Source organism: Sturnira hondurensis, unplaced genomic scaffold, assembly GCF_014824575.4.
Source record: "Sturnira hondurensis isolate 20B ecotype Veracruz unplaced genomic scaffold, ASM1482457v3 Scaffold0012012, whole genome shotgun sequence".
Lineage (NCBI taxonomy): Eukaryota > Metazoa > Chordata > Mammalia > Chiroptera > Phyllostomidae > Sturnira > Sturnira hondurensis.
Window position 1 is genome coordinate 851743 of NW_028084643.1, and position 11406 is coordinate 863148.

Below are 11406 nucleotides of genomic sequence, written 5' to 3' on the forward strand. Positions count from 1 at the left end.
TCCATTGGTTTTATTTTAATTATAGCTATCCTAGTAGTTGTCAAGTGGTATTTCAATGTGCTTTTGATTTTCATTTCTCTAATGAATAATAATGCTAAGCATTTTCTGAGGTTATTTGTCATTATTGTATCTTTGGGAAAATGTCTATTCAAGTCCTTTCCAATTTTCTTAATTGGGTTGTTTGCCTCTTTGTTGAGTTGTACCTCGCAAACATTTTAAGCCAAAACATTTGTGATTGGCTTTTCATACCAATAACCAAACTGCAAAATGTACTACAGAAAATAAAGCAAGCCTAAACTACGTGCCACCTTCACTAAAACACACACAAACACATACAGACTCACTTTGGGCTTCAATTTTTGAATTCTAATGTCCCCAGCAAGACAACAAAGGTAAGTTATTTCAACAGAAAGTGAAAATTTTCCAATTAAAGAAAAGATAATTATTTATTCTTGCATATATTTTTTTCAACAAATATTTATTGATCACCCTGCTAGGCTTTAGGATGACTAAAATCCTATGGCAACACTCTTCATACTCTCCACATACACAGGAAGACACATTATAAAGGGGATCTGCAAACAGAAAACATGTAGATTATGAGGAGAAATAATGGAGGGGAAAAACTTACTTCACCTTATTCAGAGATTAGAAGAAAATGAAATTCTCAAATAGCCTAGAGATAGATTATCTGTTTTTTATCATCCATTACAAAGGATACTGTGTTAAGAACAAAAATCTCTCCTGCGAAATACACAAGAACACATCCCAACTCACCCATTTGATGCCTTTGAATTGGTAGGTGTAAATGAGGAGGTATCAAATGTGTATTGTTCCTTTGTCAAGGATAGTTCTAGGGAAAATGTAGAAACTTGGCATATTAAGGAGAATTTGGACTCCCATTAAGAAATGGGATTCCAAGTTGGCAATTTTGGATGAAAATCTAAGGAAAAAATCTATGAAACAAAAGCTGTATCTCCAAAGAGTGAAAACTGTATTTTCTGATTCACAAAACTGAGGCATTCAATGACTGAATTATACAGGTGTTTGGGACTTGATAAATAAGAGGTAGAATATAAACATAAAATTAGTAGTGGTTTAGAGCACAGGCTTTGAAATCAGACAGATCTGGATTTGAGAGCCTGGTGTCACTAAGTAGGTTGTTCATCTCAGTTTTGGATCCATCCTCCTGACCTAGCTTTGCCACGCTGAGGCTGGGGCTGGGACTCTGAAGCACCTTTCTGCTTTGCCCTCTACTCCTTGTTAAACCTGTCAACTAGGGCACCAAAGGAAGATTGACAATCTGGAAGGGAAAGAAGAAACCTGTGTGTTCCTGATTCCATTCAGTTTTCTGTTACTGTTAGCATCATCTAAGCAACACTTAGAAGCAGCAGTTGTTCCAAAAGTAGAAGTTGAATACAGCTGAATCCAGTTTGCAAGGTTTGGGCTTTGGGGTTTTTTGTTGTTTTTTTTTTTTAAACAGTCCCAGACCAGTCCCATGAAATTCTCTGAGACACGAGGATCAGCTGTCAGCTATGAGGATCAGCTGTCAGCCACCTTCTCAGAGGCTTGTGTTAGAGGCCCAGAGAGACCCTCCTCCAAACATGTAGGTTTTTAATAAGGCCAATGTTTTCCTGTATTTCCCAAAACAAAAGCCGGTAGCCTTTTCCTGCTGTTGCCCCTTTCTGTGGTATTGACTTTTAAATTCTTTAATACACTCTAATAACTGGAGTGGCTTCTGTCTCCTGACTGGACCCTGGCTGATAACGTTCTCCAGCAAGTGGCCTTCTGGTCCTATTTCTCTCCGAGAGAACTAGGAGTTCTCAGAGAAACTACCCAGAAGCTGGTTGTCGTCCCTGGGGACCCGGTAGCAACCACTGTGTCAATATACTAAGAAATCCGACCTCATGCATTTCTTGTGTGAATTAGAGTGACTCAGATCTTCAAAAAAACCCATCCTCCAAAAAAGGCGAATTCAAATGACATAAAGTAATAGTGTTATCCTGGGGCTGGGGGCAAAAAGCAAACGGCAAAAGGAACGGACTGCAAACAGGCACAAGGGGTGTTTGGGAGTAATGGACACGTTCCAACACTGGAGTACGACGATGGCTCCATAAATTACTAAAAAGCACTGGATTGTACACCTAAAATAGGTGAATTTTATGATATAAATTATACTTCAATAAAGCTTTTTTAAAAAAAGCAACTTCTGAAAACTAACAAAGGGTACTCATACTCAGGGCCTATCGTGGAGCGAGTGAGGTCACGCAGGACAGGATTCTCACTCCTAACAGACCTCAGATTGAGACCTCTAGGGGTATTTTCACACAAGAGATTACAGATAGTCAAAGGGATACACTAAGAAAATGGAAAGACATGTTTATCACCTATATTAATTGTTAAAATATGACCACAGTTTTTGTTACACTGGGCCTCTGCACATTTGAGGTGTTTGTCTTCAGTGTCCCATAAATATCTTAATGGAATAGGATTTTTTCCTTTAGTGTCTGAGCTCATCTCTAAGATGGTCCAAGTCCAAAAATATAAGGCGGGGGGTGGGGGGCGGGCGTTAACACTTACTAAGCATCTCCTATAAAGCAGGTACCCTATTCTTTGCTTTCTACCATACTATAAGCTAATTTTTACAATAAATATGGTGGGCATTTCAACCCAACCATTTTACTGTGAAGAAAACTGAAGCACTTAAAAGTTAAATAACTTGATTAAGAGGATATACTTCCTATATAAGATGTTATATTTAAAATCCAGTTTCTCTCACATAAAATGGTATTTCCACTAAAATCTTGGTGCCTCTTTACTGAGTCATGTCTGAGAGTCGAGAGAATTCTACAGGGTTATGCCTTTGAATGAACAAGGATATTAGTTAAATCAACTTAAATAGCATGCTGTTGTTTAAGATGGTATGAATTATGAAGGTAGAAACCTTTAAGAAACTCTGAAAGGGTAGGTGACCCACACTGTATATTTTACATAGGTATTAAATGTAGATATTTCCCCCATGATTTCTTTAGGTTCTTTTTGGTTCAAGTATTTGGCAACACTTTGTATTAGGTTGTTTTATAACATTCTCTGCTAAAAAGTAGTAAAGTCTGAGAAAACACATTCCTTTTTATTCCAAACCTATGAGAGCATCATTGTGCATTTCATCTCTAGTAGCTCCTGTGGTTATGACTACACGTTTAGAGTTGGTGCTCCCTGGAGTCAACCAAGCCAACACTGTCGACTTAAAAATATATGTATCTGAAGATCAAAATGTACCTTTTCAATTGAGAAGACCAACAGAAAGCAGAAATAGTATATTTAAAAATATACATACATATATTTAAATATATAAATATATTTTAAAACATACATTTAAATATACTACTTAAATATATATATACATATATATTTAAATGTATATATATTTAAATATATATTTAAAATATACATACACAATTTTAAAAATATTAAGAAAAATAATCAAATCTTATTTTGTCTCTCTCTCTTCTTATTTTTTGCTTTGAAATGAACTTTGTCACCTTTTAAAAGAGAAGAGAAAAAATCAGCTAAAGTAATTTGTGGGTGTTTTAAGTCCAGCTGTAACAAAATTTTAAACAGAAATTTTAATACCGATCTTCAGTTCCAATACTTTACAATAATGTGAACGGTGTTAACATTTTACCACAAAAAATTGTATTTATCTTAATATATATATTCCATAATTACATTTATCATATTAATATAGATATCCCATAATTTGTCCATCCTGAAGCAATAGCACAAAGGCTATATCTGCTTGGTGCTTGGGTCTTAAATGGGCTTGAAAAAGTCATTATGGAAGAACCTCAGTATCATACAATACAGAAGTTCAAGATTTCCACCTTGGATAAAGAATAGAATGACACAGCCGTAGCTGTGAGGTTTAACCAAGGCTATCTACTGGAAAATAAATAACTTTTTTAATAAAAATACTGTCATTGGTTACCTGAGAGAAGTTAGCTAAGAAGTTTGAGAGGATAAAGAAATTTTTATTTTTTGTATATTATCCTGTGCTTAAACTTTAATGCAGAAACATTTATCTGAAACATTTAAACTTTAACTGAAACATTTATTCATTTATTTCATCAAGGGCATGCATTGCTTTGTTAATAAAATAAGTAATTACTTTTAAAAAGAAACATTTCAAATGAAAAACAAAAATGACTTTGGAAAAATCACATAGTCTTAAAATAAATTTTCCATTACAGATGGATAATGCAACCCCAGGAGACACATGCTCCCGGGGTAAAATTGCAATTATCAATAAAAACAAAACAAGAAGCAGTATTAATGCCTAGAGGAAGAAAATCCTAAGTGTGGCTTTGGCCATTGAGTCAACCAGTGGTACTCAAAGTCCCATCCACAACCACATCAGGAGCCTGTGCCAGAACATAAATTAACATACTGTTCCCTTCTATGAAAAAGTTCACTATCAAAAACAAATAAATGAATCAGATGAAAAGTGTGCTTAATGATTATATTGACTGACATTTTGATGCAAATGGGTCATAAACACATAGACAACCAGAGACTACACTTTGATTAGCACTGAATCCTACATACTTCAATCCTACATAAAAGAGTACTGGAAGGAGAAAGGGGCAGATTGCAAATCAGTTAGGGCTCAATGTTGGCAGTAAAAATCACTCTAGACAAGCTTAAGTAGAAAAGGAATTAATTCAAGGAATTCAGTGCACACAAAAATAGCAAAAAACCAGAGGCATGTGCATCAAGAAAAGAAGGAACCACTTAGCCAAGTCAAAGACCTTCCACCGGAACACAATCCAGAGATCAAGCGATTATTACTGCCATTGCCACCACTGCTTAACATACACAGAGATACTAACTAGGCAGAGGAATGCTGAGTCTGCTCAGTGCAATAGTGTCTAATCCTCATGAATTTGGCTTGCCACCTGAACATACAGTCCATCTCTTTTCTGCCTTCCAAATATTACATCTTGTTCAAACAATCTGTCTTACAACCAAAATCCTAGCTTCAAGGAAGTCTGGCAAATACAGTCATTAACTTCTCAGCCCCTGAAGAGGAAGACTTATAGAAGAGTGTGGGAATAGAAGTCAAATACTAATTGATTGTATCTAACCTGAAAAAGAGATGTCTTGTAGAAATGAGTCTTCAAACATATGAAGGACCTTTGCAGAAGAATATTTAGACTTATTGTGAGTAGTACCTGAGAGTAGGCTAGAACACCTGATCTGCCCTGGTTCATCTCTTTAAAGGGGTGTTTTCTAGAATCCATACCTTTGGATTGAGATCAGTTCTGCTTGGTGTATGTTCACTGTGAGGCGCAGGTTGAAGGGACAGTGGCCAACCAGGTCATGATTACCTCATGATGATCAAGCCAAACTACACAAGTACACATAAGGCCTCTGTTCACATCACATCTACCAACAATCCACTGTCAAAAGCAAACTACATGGCCAAGCTCAATATCAATGGAATGTACATTCTACTCACATTATAAAGGCACTGCAATATTACATAACAAAGGGCATAGGTGTACTTTCAAGGGAAGTGAAGAATTGGAACCAATAATCCAACAGTTGCCAGAGTCTTTTTCAGTGTTTCAGTTCTACATTCTGTAACCTATTATAGAGATTCCTAAAGATGTGTGAACTCCCTCACCTCTCCAGTTACCCACTTTCTTATCTCCATCAACTCCCCAAACCACTAATCTCAGCTAAGCCTACACTTTTCCGAGCCCTTTTTATCTCAAAGGAAGAGTTACCCATCTCCAATGAGGACCCATGTCCAAGCTCTGTTCTAAATTTCAACCCCAAAGTCTCAAAGACTCTGGTTGATCTCCTTTTCTTCTCTCTTAAATCTTCAGCTTAGTTCCTTTACTGACATGTAATTACACATTTGGCCTGTGATGTTAAAAAAAAAAAAGCTGTCCCCTGGCATTACATCTCCTCTGTCACTCTGCAGCACTCTGAAGTCTGGCAAATAATGCTCACACCAACAGCAAGGACATCTTATTTGCCAAGTTTACTGTTTATTGTTGTAGGGTTTGGTGAGGTGCAATGAATAGCACTCCTCATCCTTACTTGAGTCCTACAACAAAACAGAAAAAGGGAAAAAGGATAAAGCTAATATTGAAGAAATTTGGCTTTGATGTGACAGCCAAATACACCTATAAACTTCCTATGCCCTCAGGACCAATCAATCTGAAGGTAATTTTGAGCCTTCAGGGCTGGCACACTTAGTCCAGGTTTCTTTCTCACTATTCTAGGTGGAAGAAAAAAAAGAAAGTACAAATCCCATTCTACCCCAGTGACCAGTTTTGTTCATAGATAAGCTGCAATCAGGAAAAAATGAACCAATGGCATTTACGTAGGACCCAAGAAAGATATGTGGAAATAGGTGTAAAGTATATGGGTAAATCACCTCTCATGGAGACTAGAGGACTGGAAAACAGGTGCTGTCCTGCAAGAGTTACTTTACAGATTTTTAATTTGCTTGAGCTCCCTGAAATATTTTCACTATTGTTCCTTCTGGATATTTATACTTCCGTTCTTCTAGAAAGCTTTTTTTCCCTTAACTTCCAAGGGACATCCTTTTCCAGGTTTTTCCTTTAATATTGTGACTGATCCTATTTTATCTCCTTAATGGGGTGATCATGGAGATACTACCCTGGCTATTTTCCTGTTCTTCAACATCCCTTGGAAATCCCATCCACTCCTGTAACTTTCATTTTCACTCATGTACCTACCATAGATCCACAATAAGCAGATGTCTATCTGCCTACCAGCCATTTTACCTCAACATCGCTCATATGCATCTCAAATGCAAAATGTCAAAATAGATTTGTCATCTTCTCCCCAAAGAAAGCTCTCTGCTCTCTTGTCTCTGCCTTTGTGAGTGGTTCTTACAAACACTCACCCAGTCTTTCAAGCCAAAATCTTAAGAAACATCCTTACTCCTTATTCACCACTCTGCCCTCTCTACCACATTTCTAGGTCCAGTAAATTTTATTTTCTAAATATATTTTAAATTAGTATCCTCACCATTTATACTGCCCTTGCCTTGATTTGAACCCTCAATAGTTCCTCAACTACTGGACCCAATTTCAAGTTCCTTATAGTGGATATCTTTTATTTGGGGTTCTTTTCTTTTCTTTTTTTCCTATCTGACATCAATTACCTCTCCTTCTTGTTAGCAGCACTCTAATTTTGCTGAATAAATATAAGGTGCCAGAGGGTGTTTTCTTTTTGAAAAATTATTTTCAATTGGTGTGATATATAAGGCAGGTCCCATGGACTGGAATATTTCAGTAACCAAAACTTCCTATGGTTTAATAATATTGATGAATAGAAAAACTACAGAATGTGTTGAGGGTCAGGGAATTAGATAACAAAAAAAGATTTCTTAATAAAATTAAATCCACCAAGAGAGAGGATCAAAGATCCTTTGATTTTTTTTTCCTGGTCACTAATAATGTTTTAATATCTTTGAAGTTCAATTGTATAGCTTCCATGGATTTTGTTTTAAGTGAACAAGGTTCCTTTGAGTAGTATTGCTTCTGAAACAATATTCAAATTAGTGAAACCCACTCCATAAACTTCTATTATACAAAATTGTGCTTTCATCTTTGTAACTCCCCCTGAAACACTTTTCTATCAAAGTAACAAGTTACCTTAGATGTGTTCAAACCGACCTAAACATAAAGTATTCACTTTAGTCTGTTACATACTGTTTCCTCCACCTTATATACTGGAAAGGAGTCCTTTGGTTTGAAAGCACTGCCAGTGTTTGAGGAAGTAAATCACTTTCAAGTTCAGGGTGAATATTTTCAAAAGGATTTTACAAAGGATTTTAATAACAACACAGTTTCTCTTACCCCACCCTCAGCTCAAACCTGGTTTGAACTCTAATTCAATTCTTCCAAGCTTCGATTCTTAGTCTGTAAGAGCTGAGAATTTTTATTTCCATCTAATTCCCACCTACTCATTTTACAGTCAAGGAGACAGAGACATGAAGAGAGAAAAGCATTTGTTCAAGGCCTTGATCTGTTTGATACAAAGTCTTAGGACTTTGAATAGCAGGGCATTCAGTAACCCTCAAACTGTGGCACATGTCTTGCCTGATTTTTGGCTTCTGGCTTTAATTCAGGTCCCCCACAAAGGTGAACTTTGGCCTCTTTTTTCTTAAATCTAAAGAGACTTCTTCAAGCCTCTCTTAGAGGAGAGAGGAGCCATGGGAGTAGGGATGGGTAATTTTAACAAAGGCTGAGCAATCAGCCACTGCTTCTAGTGGCTTATACCCCTTCTCAGACTGAGAACCAACTGAGATGTGGACAAAGCCACTGGCTCGTAGAGGCAACTGGGAATCTGAAACGGAAGACAAAATGATGACATCAGGCCAAGATGGAGACATAGGTAGATACACGTTGCCTCCTCGCACAACCTGAAGAATGACAACAATAAATTTAAAAACAAAAAACAACCAGACCAGCCAGAAAACTGAACTGTATGAAAGTCTAACAACCAAGGAGTTAAAGAAGAAATATTCATGCAGACTGGTAGACAAGGTGGAGATGGGCAGTCAGGACAGAGTGGACTCACAGCAAGGTGGCAGCTAGAGGACTGGGTGGGTGAGGTGGTGGCTGGCAGTCCCACAAGTGGATAAATGGCAGGGGTTGGGGAACAACTGGGAAGCCATACAGACCACGCAACCCAGGGTTCCAACACAGGGAAATAAAGTCTCAAAACCTCTGGCTGTAAAACTCTGGGTGGGGGGCACCAGGAGAAACTGCCAATCTTATAGGAGAGTTCATTGGAGAGACCCATAGCATCCTAGAATGTAAACAAATCCACACGTCTGGGAATAAGCACCACAGTGTCCCAATTTTCTTGTGGGTACCAGGGGAAGTGACTGAAAGTGGCCAAGAGCCAAGCAAGCAACATTGTTCCCTCTCAGACCCGTCCCCTACATATAGCATCACAACCCAGCCAAGTGGGTTGCCCCACCCTGGTGAATATCTAAGGTCCATCCCTTATAATATAACAGGTGCACCAAAACAGAAAAATATATATGCCCAAATAAAAGAAAAGATCAAAACTCCAGAAAAAGAACCTAGCAACAAGGAGATACCCAACCAATCAGATGCACAGTTCAAAACACTGGTAATCAGGATGCTCACAGAAATGGTTGAGTACTCTCACAAAATAGAGGAAGAAGTGAAGGCTGTGCAAAGTGAAATAAAGAAAAATATACAGGAGTCAACAGTGAAGGGAAGGAAACTGGGACTCAAATCACTAATTTGGAACAGAAGGAAGAAATAAACATGCAACCAGAACAGAATGAAGAAATAAGAATTCAAAAGAATGAGGAGAGGCTGAGGAACCTCTGAGTCAACTTAAACATTCCAACATCAACATCACAGGGCTGCCGGAAGAAGAAGAACAAAAGCAAGAAATTGAAAACTTTTTTGAACAAATAGTGAAGGAAAACTTCCCAAATCTGGCAAAAGAGATAGTCTTCCAGGAAGTCCAGGAAGCTCAGAGAGTCCCAAAGGTGTTGGACTCAAGGAGGCACATACCAAGGCACATCATAATTAAATTACACAAGATTAAAGATAAGGAGAGAATCATAAAAGCAACAAGAGAAAAAGAGTGTGTTATTCATAAAGGTATTCCCATAAGACTATCAGTTGATTTCTCAAAAGAAACCTAACAGGCAAGAAGGGGCCGGAAAGAAGTATTTGAAGTCATGAAAGGCAAGGACCTACATCCAAGATTACTCTATCTAGCAAAGCTTTCATTTAGAATGGAAGGGCAGATAAAGTGCTTCTCAGATAAGGTTAAGTTAAAGGAGTTCATCATCACCAAGCTCTTGTTATATGAAATGTTAAACAGTAAAATTATAACAAAGTCAGAACTATCAACAACTGAACAAAAAATCAAAAACAAAAACAAACTAAGCAAACAATAGAACAAGAACAGAATCACAGAAATGAAGATCACATGGAGGCTTATCAGCAGGGGGGAGGCTAGGGGAGAATAGGGGAAAAGGTACAGGAAATAAGAAGCATAAATTTTAGGTAGAAAATAGATGCAGGAGAAGGAAGAATAGTATAGGAAATGGAGAAGCTAAAGAACTTACATGTAAGGCCCATGGACACCAACTAAGGGGGCAAGAATGCTCATGGAATGGGTGGTGCAGAGCAGAGAGGAATAAAAGGGAGAAAGGGCTGGGAAAACTGCAATGGCACAATCAATAAAATATACTTTAAAAAGAGAAGGAGAAAATGAGGACTCAGGCTGTTCAATATATCTGTGGGTCAGGAGGGCAGGGAGAGAGGCGCAGCAGAATTTTCTCTTCTCCCATCACAAAAATAAAGTGGTTGTCATCGCAACCCCCCTATAAACATATACCCACACAATGACGACATAACCAGTACCTGTCCCATCCAGCTACCTTTTTGTGATTTTGCTACATATTTACACAGTTAATCTGAGGGTAGGAGAACAAAGGTACAGTATAACTCCCTGCAAGTATCTTACTCCCATAGAATACCCTGTATTTTTATAACCTCTCTGAAGCCCAGATTTGAATTTTTCCTCACTTCCCGAGTCAATGTCATCTTCAACTGGTATACTAATTTAATGAATATAATGAAACAGCTGAGATTCCTATAAACAGTTTTCTACTTCCTGCAAACTGAAAGTGTTCATTTTCCTTTCTTTTTTTTCAGTCACCCAAGAAGACAAGCAAGCAGTAGATTCCAACTCAAAATAAAAAAAAATGCCTACATTTACATCATAAAATGTGAAATACAACATACCTGAAAGTGACACTGTCTCTGTCACTGGAAGTATTTGAGCAGTGACTGAAGGAACATTTGATCAAGATTTTGTTAAAATATGTTCAACCACGTAGCTAAGCGATGGAACACATGGTCTTTAGAGGGTTTCCAACACTGAACTCTCTTGGCACAGCTATGGATGTGCATTAAATGCAGTTGCAACATTAATTGGAAAGTAGATTACAAATAGAAATAGAGAAAGTACAGAACAAACCTTCTTGGAAGCTAGTGAGTGGATTTCAAGGAGACACCAGTTCTACAAATCAAAACATCAAGGCAGTGAGTCCTTGCTTTAGTCAATATTTATCTTTCAGGTTAATCTGTCTGGAAGTTGAACAAAACAAGAATTAAATGCTCTGGCTATCTTCTCTATACACACAATCCCTTAAGCAATGAAAGTTAGATTGGTGTCTGGGTACATAAAAATTGACTATTGGGAATGCCCTTTTTGCAAAGAACATTCTAAAGGCAAAATGGCCTAAAGAGCTTGTAAGAAGTCATTATTTTCTGAGAATTGAGTACAAATGTAGTTAAGGCA

At 37.5% G+C, this 11406-nt stretch overlaps 1 long non-coding RNA gene across 1 annotated transcript; it reads right to left on the reverse strand.

Annotated features, from left to right (window-relative positions):
• Window positions 1-6034: 6034 nt before the first annotated feature.
• On the reverse strand, window positions 6035-11111 carry LOC118996972 (uncharacterized). The gene is made up of 2 exons (XR_005068579.1): window positions 10848-11111; window positions 6035-6115 (listed from the first exon to the last, which is right to left on the reverse strand). It is a non-coding gene; the product is annotated as an uncharacterized LOC118996972 (long non-coding RNA).
• Window positions 11112-11406: the final 295 nt, after the last annotated feature.